Raw genomic sequence first — 19082 nt, 5'->3', positions numbered from 1 at the left:
TGCCGAATACATCCGGATCCTGCCGCGTACTGCTTTCGACGCCTCACGTCCCCTCACGTCATGTCTTGTTGCTGCTTTTGATGCGGGCACAATATGTGGAGTTCTCGTGCTGCTTTCAGTGCCGAATAAAATGAGCTCGTTAGCATCAATTGAGAAGCAGCAGTGCGAGAAGAGAAGGGAGCAGCAGTGCAAAAAGAGAAGGGAGCAGCAGCGCGAGAAGAGGAGGAGCAATGCGACGAGCAGCAGCACTAGAAGAGAATGGAGCAGCAGCGCGAGCAGAGGAGGAGCAACGTGAGAAGCAACAGCGCGAGTTGAACACTTCGAGAGCGCTCCTTTTCCTTCATGTAAGTACTTAGATTACGTATTTAATTAATATTTAGATTAATAATAGTAATTAGAGTAAGTAGATTATTTAATTCATTCAATTATATTTAGTTAATTATATTAAGTTGATAAATTAGAGTACTTAGATTATTTACTTAGTTATTCAGTAAATATTTTTTTTATTATTAATATTTATTAAATATTTAATCACAATAATTGTATATTAATATTTAGTTAATGTTTATTAAATATTTTACTTTAATAATAAATATTAATTATTTTATTTGAATTCAATATTGATGATTTAATTAACATTGTTAATTACTTAAATATTTAACATCGTTAAGTAATGTACTATTTAATTTGTATTGTTAGTTTACTTATTATTTATCGAGAGGCGTAATTAATTATGTATCGTACATACATCTAAGTAGTTATTTTATTATATATACATTTTTTTAGCAGATACGGTATGACTATCTATATTTATTATGGAGAACGTCTCACTGTTTTGTACGGGAGATTCGTAATAATTCAGAACTGATAGCACATAGAGAGTACAATTGAGCTACCTATTGATCTAGATGGTATGAAATCACATGTTATGAGGTTTTTGCGTGTGAACCAGTAGTCCCATACTGTTGTCCTAGAAGGTGTGCAGACACGGTTTGTTTCAAACAGCTCGGTCGTTGTCCATATATTATTCGAGATAAGAAGAAACAGCTCATGGGCTTTGTACTAACCCAAGGCATTGAAGGAGAACTTTGAAATGAGGTGTACGTAAATATAGTGTTATGACTGGTGCAAGGTGATGTAGTGACTAGCGTGGAAGGATCAGGTCAGCAGATGATGCATGAAGAGGAGGGAGGGCATGTCAGGGAGGGCAGTTCCAGTACAGAGGGAGCTAGAATGGACCATTCTGAGGTAGATGCAGGATATATAGATGATGAAGCCAGTGGTAACGGGGGATGAAGAAACTGCTGACAACGTTGACCTGATGCCGGCGATTCAGTACTTTCGTGGTGCTAGACTACTTGATTGTGCCGTCGTTGAGTATAACACCTTATCTAACTGGGGATACCAAAATAGCGCCATCCAGATCGAACAGTGGTTTCGTAACAGGGATGAGGTCATCCATTTTATTAGCAACTATATTGTAATGACAAGAAGAGACTACAAGCGTGCCCGATCTAACCCTACGGAGTATGAGGTCAGGTGTAACAAGCATCTGAATTGTCCTTACTTCGTACGAGCACATAAGTCGAAATATGAAAACTATTTTGTGATCAGTAAACACACCCTACATACATACAGCGAAGAGGCTGTTAGAAATGTGAGCTACACCGTTGATACGAGGTTTATAGCCTAACTCCTAATCACCCTTGTTGGTACGGACATATATTTATCACCAAGATTGATTATGAAAGAAGTATAGGCTAAGACGGATACGCTGATCAATTACAATACCGTGTGGCGAGCAAAACAGAAGACATTGAAGATGTTGTTTGGAAGCTTCGAAGAATCTTACAACTATGCTCCAAGACTACTGCAAAAGATTACTATAATAAAACTTCAAAAAATCTTACAACTATGCTTCGAAGAGTCTTTAAAATGTTTACAATATCAGAGACTCTTATTGGTGTTGAACAGCAGAGGTACCGTCCAGACGCCTCCGAATTTTCATAAGCCAACAGAAGAGCACCAGTGACATCACGAACATCCAGATTCTTCAGTGCATCTTTTAACGGCCTCCTGATCACCTGCAGAAGAACAGTGTCTATTTTAGTAGACATAACATTTATCTCCTGCACTAATTCAGTGAGTGAAGCAGCTTGATCTTAAAAAATGAAGCAAATACCAGGGGGATTGATTGATATGCTTCATTGCTTTTTTTGGTACTCCAGCTCCAATAGAAAAACTATATGCCCATTTCAAAAGAAAAAGGAAAATGTCAGCTAAACTATCACTATTATTATTGATCAATGAAAACCAAGAAAACCAACTATTACCAAATTAAATTCTCTCCACCTTTGATATAACCGAGGAAGATTTTAACACTTGTATTATTGTAGATTGCATCAATGGCCTGATTGCCAATAATGGGCAGATAGTTACAATGTCTAGCCCAGTTTTTGCTGCATAAGCAAAAGCCTTGCGCTCTGCCAGTATTTTTTAAAGGAAATACCATTCTTGCAAGAACAAAAATTCAGATGATTTATTTTCAGTATATCCAGACAAGAATGTTACCTATCCTGTGAATTATATAAGACCAGCAAGAGTCAGTGTGGTTGATGGAAAAACATACATTATCAAAAAAGGCTATGGACCCAACGTTAATACAGGTTCCACTTATTGAAAAAGAAAAATTGAGTTTCTTCTCCCGCCAGGTTTGGTTGATCATTCTCAGTCGGGTAGGTGCTCCATGCACAGACCTCTCCGCTGCCTAGAACTGACATCGCTTCAGTATTTGGTGGCGGCGAGCCGTGGATACGGTGCCCAAGGAGCGCCGAAAAGGCTTCAATTCCCTGCTCATTCTGGTGGCTTGCTGATTTGGAAGCGTAACAGCTGTGTGTTTGAGGACGCGTCCCCGGATGTGCGACAACCTGAGCGGACCATCCGGGCGTGGGGAATGTGACGTGCCAGGAAAAACGTCACATCCGCCGGAGCAGGAAGCTCACGACGCGGCGCGGACTCGAGCGCGTGAACTCCGCGTTCTGAATCGAGCTGGGGGTTGGAACGTGACGGGCGCCGGGTCATCACCTCAGCCGCCTTTTCCCTCCCTATGACTTTTTAGTGCACAGATCATGATACGAGCCTACGAGACACAGTTATATATATCAGGCAAAATTTTACTTGCAGCTCGATCGCTTCATCGACTCGTGCTTGCGGTTGTGTCAAAAGGATCGGAAGTTGTAGATCGAGAATAACAGTTAAAGAGGTAAATAGTCATCTTACTAAATTTTTAGATGATTTTTTTCTAATCTTCTATCCTACGCACTTAAAATCAAAAGCAAAAGCAACACAAGAAAATATACAAGACACAATGAAAATCTTCCAAAAAGATAAGACACTCATGGATGGAATGGAACTCTAGGTTTTATAGAATACTATTTTAAAAGTCATAGCCAAAAAATATAGCAACTTAAAGAATGAACACTTAGATTCAAGAAAATAAACACCGGATGAAGAAATTCTTCAAGTTGCTATATCCAAAGGCAAGGGAGATTCAAGACTAATTTATATGTGAATTTTATGTTTCTACCAACAAGAAGAACAACTTTGAGGTGAAGTAAAATTTTAACCTTCAAGCAAAACGAAAATCACAACGAAAAACTAAAAACTCACAACAAACTAAGGAAGCTAATAGAAGAAAACTAGAAATAGATGAACACAAGCATAAGAGGCAATATAATTTTTATTACTTGCAAAAGATGTCCCTATTTTCGGTAGATTACACAAGTTTTTGATTACACAAGTTTTTGGATACACAAAGCTCTCAGCTAACATATAGGCTAAGCACTCATCTCTCCCTTCTAAAAATTTAGCACACAACACACAAGTGGTTGACTCACCCTTCTTCCACAGTCATACCCCTCTATTTATAGGCTTAGAGATGTTCCTTGACGCTTAAGTTTCCTTATTTCCAAAATACCCCTTACTTCTAATGCACTCCTACCTATCACCGGGGTATTTTGTTCAAACTTTTCTCCGTCCATCAAACGGCTGTAGTACCTTCGTGACTTAGCTTTGTCTCGATACAAGCTTCGCGATAATGCTACATGCATTTCATCTTTCCACAGTTTTGAGGCCAAACCGCGAAACCGCTTCGCATGCTTCTCAAAACGTGACTCATCGTCACTTGCTTACACCTTAAGCAAGCGATCCGATGTTGATGAGTGTACTTCATCTCGCGATCTTGACCGCCGGCAAGTCTCTCTCCGCTCCTGATCACTCGGGCCACCTTGTCACTTACATCGACATCCCCTTCGCTTGACTTTATCAACATGTCATCTTCATATGTCTTCTCACGCTTTGCTTGCTCTCCACGTGTATAACTAGAATCACCATTGACTCCGTCCGGCCACCTTAATCGTCCGACACCAAGCACCCTCGCTTAGCTCCGATCATCCCGCCTTCGATCGTCAAGTTGCATCCATCACCGGCACATAACAAGACAAGTACAAACATATCTCCAACTCAATCTCAAGATAGTCCAAAATCAGAATTCTCAGTTTAAAGCACCTCCTAGAAAAATCATGAACACCAGATGATCCAGTGTACACTCCTTCTGAGCATTGGATCATCTGGCGCTTGTAATTCTGACTCTACTAAAAAAACTTCCTAAAAAATTCTCTAACGAAGCATTCGGTGTACACTCCTTCTTCATCGGACCATCTGGTGAGTGCAACCCATCGGACAAGTCAGTTTGCATACTCTCTAAAAAAATTAGTCTGGCGTGCACATATCCAATCGCCGGACCATCCGGCATATAGATCTTCACTAGACAAGTCATTTGCAATCTCTCTAGAAAAATTAGTCCGATGTGCATATCCTATCCGGTGTATAGAACTCCTAAACTCCGCCTTCTAGAATACTCCAACATGTACAGTGCCTTATCGTCGGACCATCCGACGTGTATAAATTTTATAGTGTCAGATCATCCGACGAGTGCAAATTTTCTAGCTTATGGACCAAAAATTCAATTTCATTTTTCTCCAACTCCAGTTAGTTAATCATAATCATGTATTGTACATAAACACGCTTATGCAAAACTATAAATTATTCAACCAAATCAACATCAATTTCAATTATTCATCACATATAAACTAAAACACTTATCAATTTAGTTTGTCAGAAGTCATACTACGCACGTGCTCGGTTTTCTCATACTACGCGGTGTACGTCAACTCCGTCCGGCACGTTCGGTCACCAGCCCTCCGATACACTCGTTGCAGATAGATCACTCGTGTCAATGGATCGTTCGTATTCAACCAAATCACATAAACGCATTAATTTATATATATTTTGCTTCATCAGGCAACATTTTAGCGGCAGCCTGATTGGCTCCTGACTTTAGCCGTCCTATGCGCGTGCTCCGCCGGGCTTCCGTGCTCGGGTTGCTCCACGTTCGATGTTGATTCGTCTGCACAGCACGGGCCTCGAGTTCATGTCGTCACCTGAGCTGATTTGGAGCTGAGTGGTCCCGGGCTTAGGGACGGCACGGTCTCGGGATGCGGGGGCAGCTCAGTACGCGTTGGCATGCCAGCCGGCCGCTACGACGGTTACGTGCCCAGTGGTGGATCCGCCCCCAGGTTCGAAATACCATTTTGGACACGTCGTCGTCACCTGTCTATATAAAGGGGCACCATTTTTCCAGCCCAATCCATTCACCCCCCCCCCACCCCCCACCCCTACTCAGCTCCAAATCAAGGTCGGAGAGGGAGCCCGTGAAGATGGCGCAATGTGGCGAGGTGGCGAGGCCCGCGGCCGTGGGCAAGGAGCTCGTGCAGAAGCCTGGCGTGGCTGGCGCAGCCCAGAATGGCGAGGTTCACATCGACACTGGAACGTTCGACGACAAGTTCGGCGTAGCCGCCGCGCGCCTGGACGGGCCTTTCTACGAGTTCCGCGGATTCCAACTCGGCGCGATGTTCGACAACTCCGGTAACTTCGCGCCCCAGCTCCGCCCGGGCTCCGGACGCGGAGAGGAGCATATTGGCGTGCTAAGCGGTGCCCCTGCCGCGGTGTTCGACACCTCCGGCAACTTCGCGCCCCTACTCCGCTCGGGCGCCGGAAGCGGAGAGGAGCATGTAGGTGTGCTCCTCGAAGACCCCGGCGCGGGGTTCTACACCTCCGGCAAATTCGCACGCCAGGACACTGGACGCGGCGAGGATCTTCTTGGCGTGCTTCCCAAAGACCCCGGCGCAGGGTTCTACACCTCTGGCAACTTCACGCGCCAGGACACCGGCCGCGGCGAGGATCTTCTCGGCGTGCTCGGCAACTTCGCGCACCAGGCCAGCCCGGACGCCGGACGCGCCACGGAACTTCGCGGCGTGCTCCTCAACAACCCCGGCGCGGTGTTAGACTCCTCCGGCAACTTCAAGCGCCAGGCTAGCCCGGAAGCCGGACGCGCCACGGGACTTCGCGGCGTGCTCCTCAACAACCCCGGCGTGGTGTTCGACTCCTCCGGCGATTTCGCGCGCCAGGCTAGCCCGAACGCCGGACGCGCCCTGCGAATTGTTGGCGCGCTCCGCGACTCCAACCTCGGCGCGGCATACGACAGCGCCGGCGCGGTGCTGGGGCACGACCTCGGCACGGTGGTAGGCAACTCCGGGACGCTGGCCGAACACCTGCGGCGCCTCCTTCCGATCGCAGGAATCTTCGCCTCCTCTGCGGCCCTCACTGGGCTCGCCGACAGCATGGCCTCCCCCGCTGCGGGCTTTGGCTTCTTTGTGCTGCTTTTGGGTGGCCTGTCACTGGTCATGATCCATGTGCTCCGTGCGTAGCAGGTTAGCCGTCGATAATGAGTAAAATGAAGCCGAAGATGTGGATCATGCGAGTGATGGATGGGGTAAAATAAGTTGGAGCTTCGCTTAGGTTTGATGGGAATAATCCGTGTCGTGTTCGATTCGGAGTCAATTTGTTCTGTTTTCTCCGGTTTCTCGGTGTCAGATGTGATTTTCCTCTGACTTTGGCCACTTTGAAGTTGTCCTTTCACACGCACTATAAGGGAAGAATATGAGCTATGTTTTATCATCTTGTCGCACTTCGTTTTTCTTTTTATTACTCAATACAAGTGTTACTCCCTCTGTTTTCACTCGACATCTTTGACCAAGACAATCATTGTTTTTACATGGAGTGACCAAAATGTTCTTAATTAAGGCTCTGTTTGTTTCAGCTGTAGATCGTGAAAAAATAACTTATAGATTATGGATTGTAAGAAGTTGAATTGTAAAATCTGGATTGTGAAAACTAGATTGTGGATTGTTACAATCTGGTGGAAGATAGATTGCTAGATTGTTACAATCTGGGTGTTAGATTGTAACAATCCAGCTTTTCCAACCAGCTGTTTGTTTCAGCTTTTGAATTGTAATCACAATCCAACTTTTATAATTCAGCTATTTGTTTCAGCTTTTAGATTTTGATCAGAATCCAGCTTTTACCATTCGAAACAAACAGTGCCTAAAAAATTGTCACAGGTTGAAGCCGATGAAAATAATTCGTCTTGCTGTTAGAAATGGGCCTTGTTGTGCTACTCTGATGCTACATTGGGCTGTCCTGAACCGTTTCACCATGAGCCTTAAAAAAAATCTCCTTCTATACCTTTTTTCTTAATCAGTGTTATTGAATTTTTTTTTCTGTACTGCATGGCATAATAGTTTGAGCGCACACTAGTGAATAGAGAAAGGTAAAAATGGAAATGAAATCTTCATGTAGAGGTGACAAGTATATGCAAACAAGAAAAGTGGTCAAAGTTACTAAGTAAATGCAAACGCAAAGAAGGGAGTATAATATAGGCCTATCTAATAGGCCACATACTTAATCTAAACTAGGTCTATGTGGACGTTGAGGCCTATTACTGTTAGCAAGTTTAGTCCTATATTGCTCATTCATATAAAGAGATCCTCTTGCTCATCCATGTAAAAAGATCTCTTCTCTCCCTACAATATAAGAACAGAAAGAGGTTTTCAAGTTGTACACATAGTGATCAATAAAAGTGGAGCGGCTACACTACATCTTGTATCTTTTCAGTGATGTTACTTTTAAATTCTTAGTTTTTGCTATATGATAACATGATTATTATAACATATTATAACAGAGTGGTCACTAATAAAATATGTTCCAACGTACTATTTTTTGTTTTTAATTAAAGTTTTAGGACTGGTGTTGACGACATTGGTTGTGTTGCCTCCTAGGACTGGAAGCAACGCCACGTAGGCCGGCTGTAACCTCGGCGTGGCGAGGCTTGTGCGGCATGGTGTAGGCGTGTGCACACCGTTGGGCTGTTCCTGATTAAGATGGGCCTATATTATAACAAACTTTTACAGATTGTCGGTTGTTATGCCAAGTCGAAGCAATGTAATCGGAGGCTTTTATCTCCGAGCCATGAAGTGGGCCAATAGATTTTCTTGACAAGTATATCAATTGATTCTCATACTTAGGTCTTGGCGCGGATTGTGTATTAGACATGGGTATATGGGCTTCAGGGCGGGTATGAGCTGGGCTAGTGAGTTATGTTTATGTTTGGGTTTGGTTGGGTTGAGAAAAGTTGCCGGGTAATCCTATTTTAAACTTCGAATAGTCCGTGTTTAATTATCAGGTAATCCCGAATTTACCAATGCCATATCCTACCACAGTTGGATTTGGATTATCCGTATCCAACCGATATCTACAACGATTCCCAATATTCTTAAAAGGACCAGTGCATGCATTAGCCCATCCGTCCACACAACCTTAATTAGAAAATTACTTGATTAGTTGGTTTTCTAATCAGACACGCACACCTCGTTAAGGCAAAAAACAGTCAGACACGCGCGTCCCCTTCCATTTTTGAGCTGCTTAGCGGCGTGCTTCCAGCACTTATGTTTTTATATCCCACTTTAATGTGCGGCAGAAACAGACAAAAAAAAAAGTTGAAAAAATTCATATTCTTCTATATTCATCCAGCTATATAAGCAATTTTGTTAAATGTTATAAGCATATCAGAATAGGCTCAGAAGCAAGATAGAAAAAATATACAAACAAATTGGCATAAAATTTCAGTGATCATACAAAAGCAAAACCAAATTAAAAGTTCTTTCAGTTAAAGCAATAGCTCTCAGGTTTATGAAAAAAAACAAAAATCAATGTAATATTTGCACATAAATAGTTGATCCTGAGAAGCACAATTAGGATAGCTACAAATAAAATGGAAAATCACTTTGATATGTACAATATTCTTGATTGTTGTACTCTTCCTAGGAATATATCAACCAAAAAAGTTGAAGTGCAATTCTCTAATTTTCACAAGTTTCTCACTAGTGCCTAAGAGAAACAAGACAAAGATCACTACAAGTGCTGAACAACAGAACAAGGACATGATATTTTCACTAGTTTCTCTGTAGATAGTATAGTTTTTATTGAACTCCAACACTGGACTTGATTTCCATAGCATTAAGCTTCATAGCACTTCACCTGTGACACACTAGATATGTCCAATTTTTTACTGTAGCCTGAATTCTCCATGATATAAGCCCATCTCGAAATTCTGCTTGTCCACTGGAATTCACATAAAAAGCATTTTTGTTAAAATGTGTAAGTAAATCAGGTTGGATTTAGAAAGCAAATTAGAAACCACATGAAGGCAAATCAAACTGGATTTAGAAAGCAAATTAGAAACAATGTGAAGGCAAAAAAAAAAAAGGAAAAACAGATCAATCTGCTCCCTGTTTTCAAGCAAAAAAATCAGAGCATTTTGTATGGAACCAACAAGTGCAAATATCTAATCTGAGAGAGAAATCATCGAAAAATTCAGCACAATTTGTTACTTATCAGCAAGCAAATTATACAATCCAAGAAAACAGCTTATTGCATACCTGTAAGCAATTTGATATAATTCTACGATCAAGTTTTGCAAAGTTCGAAAAACATTAAGCAAGTCGACAAAAAACTAGAAGAAAGTTGTTGTAAGTTCATAGGCAAATCTACACAGTCTAGTAAGCAAGTTTGTTGCATACTCAAAAAAACACATGATTTCACATAAACATGATAGTTTAGATTTGCCTACATAGTATAATAAATTTACCAACACAGTTAAATCAGATCAGTACCCATACAGTTTTAGCTATTTATTATCACGAGTGCAAATATGAATCGCACATCGCACATAAATAGGTGAACATGCATATATCATCACCATGAAAAAAGGAGCAGCTCATGATTCAATTTGCATGCTATTGACATCCATCTACCACAGAACAAAAAGAAGTAAATCATAACTATGAAACCTATATGAAAAATCACTATTGTGCATCATTTGTTAAAAGACGTTAGGATAATAGGCAGATTTGCTAAAATGCATAAGTAAACCATAGTGAATCCATAGGCAAATTAGGTCAGTGTGAAAAGCAAAAAAAAAAAAAAAAGGTGATAAAGGCATTTTGAGTCTGAGGCAATTGAAAATTTCCAACAAAGTAATGTAGAGGGCTAAATTAGCACATGGTTTTATCTATGGTATAGAAAAACAAGCAGCACTTGTGCTCCGGAGTAAGGAGTAATGCTTTCAGTGCAATCAGATTCACTAGAAATGAAGATTTTCGTAATTTGCGTTTTGCAAACCGGTTTTCTTAGATAAACCTTTTCTCCCACAGGACACCCAAGGTTACACTAACAGAAAACGGAATTACATCATCTTTTACAGAATTTAAAAGAAAAACGAAAACATGCCATAAATCTCCAGTACCATGCTGAGCAGATGTCATAGCAAAATCAGGTAAAACCTAAACGAACTAATCTTATTACAGGCTATAACCATGTTTTACTGACAAAAGTAGCATATGATAAAATGAACTTTCAGATAGACTTCAACCAATACTACTCAAAAAAAGTTCTCATCACTGCTAGCCTAGCAGCTTCAATGTTCACTTTAGATCATCAATAAAATCAGCTCACTAAGCAAGTAGACTGGCACTGCACACTTGAAATTGAACACCACGACCCTCGATAGTAACAAATTTTCTAAAAAGGGGATCCGGCACAAATCTTCATGAAAATGGGAGCGCTACTCACCCAAAAGCAGGATCTGAACTTCTCGATTCCTGCGCCGCGCTCCCTTACTCCAACTCGAACTAACCGTAAAACACAACAAAATGACACCGCAAATCAAACCCTACCCCATACGAACACAAATTTTTTTTGGATAAATGAATGAATTGACAATCAAATCGAATAGATTAGGAGAAATAATGGAGCAAAAATAGATCAAATCGAACCTTCAGATCGCAAATTCTCGATTCCTCCACCAGGCTCCCTTTGCTCCAATTCAACCGGACCCTAAAAAACACAAAGAAATTACACCATGAATCAAACCCTAACCATCGTGAGCACCAAAATAAAAGGATAAATGAACGAATCACCAATTAAATCAAACAGATCAGAGGACTAAATGGAGAAAATCGACAAAAAACTATAAATCGCCAATGAGAGATGGCCGTGGAGGAAGCCGCTCGCCACCACCGGTGCCCACGCCTGGACGTGCTCCGGTGAAGGGGTGGGGATGACGATGTGCCTATGGCAACTGTGGAGGAAGATGCCATGGATCTGCACTATGACGGGGTGGGGATGACATCGTCGCGAGGGGGAATGGGCTCGTCACTAGCCGTTATCACGGGGGAGCTCCGGTCGCTACCCAGGTGAGCTCCAGCCCAACAATGGGGAAGCTTCGTGTGGTCACAACCTGCTAGGTGTGAGGAGAGAGTCAGTGAGGAGAGATAAAACGAGGGTAGAAATGAGCCAGCGCTGGTTGGGGAGCTCTCATGTGAACGCTGTCTAGAACCTACCATGTGAACACAATTCAGTTGTTATTGTACTTACCGACCTCGGATGGGAGACGAACGGTAGATACAGCATATATGCGGGACGACAAATGCACGCACAATTGTAAAGAAGTCTTTACCTTCTTAAAATTATTCGTACCACTTTTACCTAGAGCATGCTAAGCTGCTCAGACGCTGGAATTTCTGACGCGAAAAAAAAAGGTCCGAGCGGGGGTAGATTCCCGGCCGCGCGCTTTGCGTGTGGTCGAACAAGAAGAGGCTGGCGTGCGAGTGGCGCAAAACATATGACGCGAGTGAACGATCTCTCCGTGACCCGAGTGACACCGGCCGGCGACGCGACCTTGCGAGTCCGCACCATCCGCTGACGTAGATGCTGTTGACCTACAATTATTATGCTTTCAGTTTGAAAACGTTCATAATAACAACATGTAAAAATAATTTGGAATTTATCAAGTGGCGTTAACTCATGCGTATCCACTCTACCGAAGCGTCGCGTGACCGACGTAATGTATAGGCTGACCGAGTATCTGTAAAAAAATGGAGGCTGATTAAAAACCACCCAATCACAGATAGCCAGATAGTTCTTAGTAATGAAAGTTACTCCATGGTAAGCACATCAAAAAGATGTTCTACGGTTGAATTGTGATTTAAATTCTAGTTTGATCACATAAGGAACGTCTTCGATCTATTTTTTGGAATAATATATATTAGACTAATCATTATTATTTATCATATATATATATATATATATATATATATATATATATTTGTAAGTAGTACATAAAATTGAGATGCTCATTTTAATCTACTAGGTTGTACATAACTCCTCAATAAGCCTGAGTGTTTGGGTATACTGAAAATTCGATCCGGGTATTTTGGGTTTTTTTAATTTCGATCTTCTTAAATTAGTACCCAAAATATAGTTCAAAAATTCGGTCATCGAAAATTTGGTACCCAAAATTTTATTTCAGATACTCGAAATACCCAAAATACCCCATCAGCATAGCAACATTCCAGCACTTAAAACACATGATTTCAGCAGCATTTCAGCACTTAAAGCACATTATTTCTACAGTATTTTAGCATATTTCAACACACAAATACACCAGACAAGATTAAAGAACAGAATAACACCATAAGTACATAATATTTTAGTGCTTTAGTCTCACAAAGTCACATATCACAAGAACACAATAACACAAATGACAGTCACATATCACACTGTTCGGTATTTCGGGTACTCGAGGAACCTAACTAAAGCAACATAAAAAATTTCGGTCATCTAGGGCCCATACCTAAAATACTACGCAGAATTTCGGTCATCGAGTATTTCAGTCTTAGTTTCGGGTATTTTGGGTTCGGTTCTTGATCTCGGTTTTTTTCCAGGCCTACTCCTCATATAGTATAAATCGTTGATTGATGTCTATAGTTTTTTCTGTAAGGATTTTTTATGTAAAAATCATATCTTATATTGCAATATTTCTGACAGGCGCGTATGAAAATTGTACACTACAACAGTGTAATAATTGTACTATTTAGAGACTCAATTAAAATTAAAGGCACCTGCACGACAAGATTCCCGTCCAAGCACACAGTTCCAACAACTCCCTGCGACCCTGCCCAATCAAAGCATTAGGCGCTGTGCCGGCTGATCGCCGATCAGATCGGCAGTTCAGGGGAACGTTCAATAATCACGTGAGCATCAATACCTCCAAGTTAGAAACTGAGCTGTTTGATGGCGTTGATGTAAGATGAGACCATCCAAATTTAAATCCTCTCATACACGTATTTGAGTGCCTATTTTTTGTACGTTCCGAATGTCTTGACGTGTCTCGTTGGATAGAGACTAAAAATTATACTTTCATTATTATTATTTAAACCTCCAAGAATCGCATAACAAGCAGGGACCAAGGTCTCGTCGCTGCTGGAAAACATCTTAATTAGGCTCATGTAAGTCCATTAAGGTTTCCTAATGGACGTCTATTGTAAGATACAAGTATTCAGCTGAATAAAAGAAAGGAAAGCCTTTCATATTTGTCTCCTGTGTTTATCTATTGTGATTTACGAAAGATTGAGTGCATTAGCAACCATCGGACCACACTCGATGGTGTGGGTTGTTTAACACGTTATCAGCACGAATCTCTTGGAGCTGCAAATTGAAAGAATCTCACCCAGTTGGAGGAAGTATGCATAGTTGATAACGGTACGACACACACCATACTAAGAGAAAAATGATACTTCAAGTCGATCACGAAGAACACCAAGAATATCACAACTATCGCTAGAAGCGATTCATATACCATCGGCTCAAGAAGAGGCACGATCGTATTACCTATGGAAACAACTTTATACATTAAACAAGTATTATTGTACCACGGATCAACTAGAACCCTACTTAGTTTTAAGGACCTTCGTACAAATGATGTCCATGTAGAAACTAATGATAAGAATGGTCAGGAAATCCTACTCATTACTACAAACGCAGAATGCGAGAAACAGGTTTTGGGAAAACTTCCTACACTTGAAACAGAGCTATACTACACTAGAATAATATCACCATTAGTGTTTACTATCTTAAAGACTAGGTTCGGCCTCGATGACGATGAAGGCCCCATCCGCAGTCTCTGGGCCATCGCCTGCTAATGGGCCCGGGGGCTGCTATCGGTGAATCAGGAACCAGGGGTCCCCGAATCCCGAGGCCAGGCCAGCAATCCGCCACGTGGCGCCCTCCCGCGAGGATCATCTCCGCTAGGTACGAAAAGACTAAGTCCCGGGAGAGGGTGCTCAGGGCCATGAACAGTGGTCCCCGAGTACCCGGGTTCGCCGATGATCTGCGAAGACCAAGTGACCGGAAAGAGAGTGCTCGGGGTCACAAACAGTGGCCCCCGAGCACCCGAGTATCCCGAGGACCTAAGGAAGATAATTCCGGGAGAGAGTGCTCGGGGCCGTGAACAGTGGCCCCCGAGCACTCGGTTCCCCGAGGACCAAGAGAGGGCGTTTCCGAGAGAGAGTGCTCGGGGAGGTGAACAGTGACCCCCGAGCACTTGGTTCCCCGACGGCCCAAGAAGTCCTTCGTCGGTGGCCCCCACAGGGGTCCAGCGGTGAGATGTCAGCCTGTGAAAGGCCCGATGCCGCATTTAAGAGGGCGCGTGGTCTGTCACCTCCAACTGCTCCTGCCATGCTCGGTGTCAGTTCCTGCCACATTCTGGCAGAAGGGCGTGGGGATATTTAATGCACGGGTCCCATCCCGCGTCATCCGGCGCGCCTCGGCATAGCATCGCAAGGTCCGAGGCGCCTCGCCTGCCGCCCTGCTGTGTCAGATGAACAAGACCGGGCGGGCACGCCGGGCTGCTCTGCGACTGCCCGGTGGGCCCTCTCCACGGCGCTCGTTGCCAGCGCCATCATGACGACCGAAGACAGGGTGTGAAAGTGCATCTAGGCCCCCTAAGTGGGTTTTGGCTTATTGATGACAAAACGATTAAAGAACTAACATACTTTTCAAGTGATGAACAGGTTTAAGCATTAGTTCTGAAGATAAATGACGTTTGATGCCCGCCGAAACAAATGAAGAATCAACGAAGGGTACTAGATAGGGTTTACATTCTTTTATTTTTTTTTGAAATTGAGTCTAAGATAGATGCCTTTTTAGAAGGATGGATTTGATTGCTTGGTTAGTGTCTCAATGCTCAGGAGATCCTTTAGAACCACCCAGTTGAGAGACACATTCACTCACGGACACAAAATTCTTTCTGAAAATCTTCACTGAGTCCGGAGTCTCCGGTGTTCACCGGATACTCCGGTACTCAGTGTTCAGCCGGAGTCTCCGAGGTAGCCTCCGGCAGAGAGTCTCGGTTACGGTTTATTCTTTTTGGAAAAAAAAGGCCGGAGTCTCCGGTGTACACCGGAAACTCCGGTAATTTAGGGGTTATCAGACCGGAGTCTCCGAGGGAGACTCCGCCAGAGAGTCTTGGTTAAGTATTTGTTTTTTAATTAAAAAAAGGGACCGGAGTCTCCGGTGTTCACCGGATACTCCGGTAAAATGTTCAGTGTTCAGCCGGAGTCTCCAAGGTAGACTCCGGCAGAGACTTTCGGTTAGCATTTAATCTTTTTGATGAAAGAAAAGAAAGACCGGAGTCTCCGGTGTTCACCGGATACTCCGTACCTGGAGATGCCGGAGGGTCCGGCTAGTCTCCGGACTTAATCTTTTTGGAAAGACTGTTAGGACCGGAGACTCCGGTGTTCACCGGATACTCCGGTAATTCAACAGAATTGTAACGGCTAGTTCTGACACGTTCGGTGACCGTTCTGACGCCGTTTTTGGATTTAGGACCGGAAACTCCGGTGTACACCGGATACTCCGGTAAGCTCTGACAAAAACAGTAACAGCTAGTCTGTGAGAGAGTGCTATAAATGCCCCCTCTCTCCATAGCATTTAGGGCTTGCTGTGGCTGGTAAACTTGAGACCTCTTGAGCACTTTAAGAGCATTCAAAGCCCCTCCAACCACCTTTAGAGCAAAGTTTGCAAAAATTTGAGAGTTTTTGTTTGGAGAGGGTTCAAGCCACTTGAGCATTGAGTTCTTCATCGAGCATATACTGCAATCATCTCTCTTGAAGCTTTGGGCTTCTAGAAGGAAAGGAGTCGCCCGAAGAGCACTCAAAACTTGTGGTGTGCCTTGGGAAGTTTGTAAACATCTTCATATTGAGTAAGAATTTCTAGTTTGATCTTGGTGGTCGCTAGAAGAGGATAGGGTTGAAAAAGATCCGGCTCTTTGTGAGCTCCTCAACGGAGACGTAGGCACTTCTTTATGAGGTGGCCGAACTCCGAGATAAATTCACGTGTTCTTATTTGCGCAATTTACTTCATCGTGTGAATTTGGTAACTTGTCATTTAAATTGCTTTAGTGACAATCTTGCTAGTATTAAGTGTTATTCTACCTTAGTGATATCTAGTAGACCTAGTGTAATCCTTAGACTCTAGCTGTTATATTTAGTTCACATTTATTCTGAAAATCCCTTTTAGGCCGGAGACTCCGGACTAGACCGGATACTCCGGACCATACCGGAGTATCCGGTCTTCACCGGAATATCCGGCAGTTTTAATCCGCTGTTTTTAGTTTTAATTTTCAGAAAAGCCTATTCACCCCCCCCCCCTCTAGGCACTTTCAGGGTGGGGGCGCGTTTTCAACCCCCCGTCTTTGCGCTGGCGAGCCCATGATGACTGCCTTTCCATTTATGGCGCCTTGGAACTCGTGCTCCCCATTTCGGGGCACGTTACCGCCGGCGAGTATTTAAGGGAGCCGGCGGGCACGGACAAAAAAGAGATGCTGGTAGGCTAAAAGGCTCGGATACACATTCTCAGAGGCTGAAGAACATCTTCGTATAAGTATAGAAGCTGAGACCACCGAAGAACAAGGAGCCCGAAGCTCTAGGATAGACAAACATTCTTGTAACCAACAACATTCCTGAGAGACATTCTCAGGGTATTTATAGCATCGACACAGGAGTAGGGTATTACGCTCATTGCGACCCGAACCTGTTTAAAAATCCCTCTAGTGCATTTACTTCTTTCTGCATTAGATCATTCCACCCCACCTGCCATCGTATTTACATCCATTTATTTCTCCCGCAAACATATTCAGAATCATCTCTCACGCCGAATCTCAAAAAGGGGTCCCTCAGGATCCCTGCGATAGGAGTTCACGCTCTGACAGCTGGCGTGCCAGGTAGGGGGTTTGCATCCCTGAATCTGTTTGTTTTTTCCTGCAGAAAAAATAGCAGGTGGCCATCATCTCCGAAGCACTGGCTCCAGCTCCAGAGAGGAAATGGAGCCCCTCGCGCAGGAGGCCCCAGTCGCTGCTACTCCTCAGCAGCAGCCACGGTCCGCTCGCACGGCGCTCCCCTCTCAGGCGGACCTTGGCGCTGGGCCCAGCAGGGCCGCCGCCGCCGTAGCTAGCGCATCGCCTAACCGTCACGGTCAAGATGCCGGGCCCTGTGGGCCCTATCTCCATGTCCGCCGAGACTGGCAGCGCCGTCTCCTGCGCTGAGCAGTTATACTCGGCCTTGGTCTCAGCTCGAGCCGAGGTCGAAGGTCATCCAGGGGGCCCGGGACCCTCTTCATCCAAACCCTGACTCGCTGCCGACGCCTCCGTTCCTACAAAGGAGGTCGTGGTGGGCGAAGACGCTTCCCAGGTCGTCCGAATCGGCGGTGACTTGGGCGGCAAATAGGAAAGCACGCTCGTCGCCTTCCTCCGAGCTAACGTCAACGTGTTTGCATGGTAGCCGTCTGATATGCCCGGGATCCCTAGGGAGGTGATCGAGCACCACCTGGCTGTGCGCCCGGACACATGACCGATAAAGCAAAAAGTCCGGCGGCAGGCGCCCGAGCGCCAGTAGTTCATCCAGGAGCAAGTAAGTAAGCTCCTTGACGCCGGCTTCATTTGAGAAGTCCTCCACCCCGAGTGGCTGGCAAACCCAGTCATCGTCCCGAAGGCCAACGGCAAGCTCTGCATGTGCGTCGACTACACCGACCTAAATAAGGCTTGCCCAAAAGATCATTTTCCTTTACCCCGTATAGATCAGATTATAGATGCAACCGCGGGGTGCGATCTTTTATGTTTGCTAGATGCAAACTCTGGTTATCACCAAATTCGCATGACCATAGAGGATGAAGAAAAAACTTTTTTTACCACTCCGGTGGGGACTTATTGCTTTGTATCGATGCCATTTGGTTTGCGCAACGCTGGGTCGTCCTTCCAGCGCGCTGTGCGCATTACCCTTGACTCGCAGGTTGGCCGCAACATCGAGGCTTACATCGACGATCTCGTGGTCAAGTCCCGAGACCGCGTCACCCTGCTCGAAGATCTAGCTGAGACTTTCAACAGTCTCCGCACTACCCGCTTGAAGCTCAACCCCGAGAAGTGTGTTTTCAGGGTACCTGCATGCAAGCTTCTCGGTTTCTTGGTCTCTAACCGAGGGATCAAGGTCAATCCAGAGAAGATCCGGGCCATTGAGCAGATGCGACCCCCGACTCGACTCAAGGAAGTTCAGCGCCTCGCTGGCTGCATGATGGCCCTCAGACGCTTCATCTCCAAGCTCGGAAAGCGAGGACTCCCCCTCTTAAGCGCCCTCTAACATTTTGGTCTGCGTCAGAATGCCAAGCTCTATTGGAAAAATGACATCGGAAGCTGTTCAGCATGTATGTGAATTTATTTGTGTAACTCATGGAAA

General features: G+C 44.1%; 1 long non-coding RNA gene across 1 annotated transcript; it reads right to left on the bottom strand.

Moving 5' to 3' along the window:
• Nucleotides 1-9215: 9215 nt before the first annotated feature.
• Nucleotides 9216-11882, bottom strand: LOC133894860 (uncharacterized). The gene is made up of 2 exons (XR_009905536.1): nucleotides 11292-11882; nucleotides 9216-9579 (listed from the first exon to the last, which is right to left on the bottom strand). It is a non-coding gene; the product is annotated as an uncharacterized LOC133894860 (long non-coding RNA).
• Nucleotides 11883-19082: the final 7200 nt, after the last annotated feature.

Source organism: Phragmites australis, chromosome 16 (genome assembly GCF_958298935.1).
Source record: "Phragmites australis chromosome 16, lpPhrAust1.1, whole genome shotgun sequence".
Classification (NCBI taxonomy): Eukaryota; Viridiplantae; Streptophyta; class Magnoliopsida; order Poales; family Poaceae; genus Phragmites; species Phragmites australis.
Note: the sequence above shows the minus strand (reverse complement) of the source record. Positions and strands in the feature narration are given on the sequence as shown.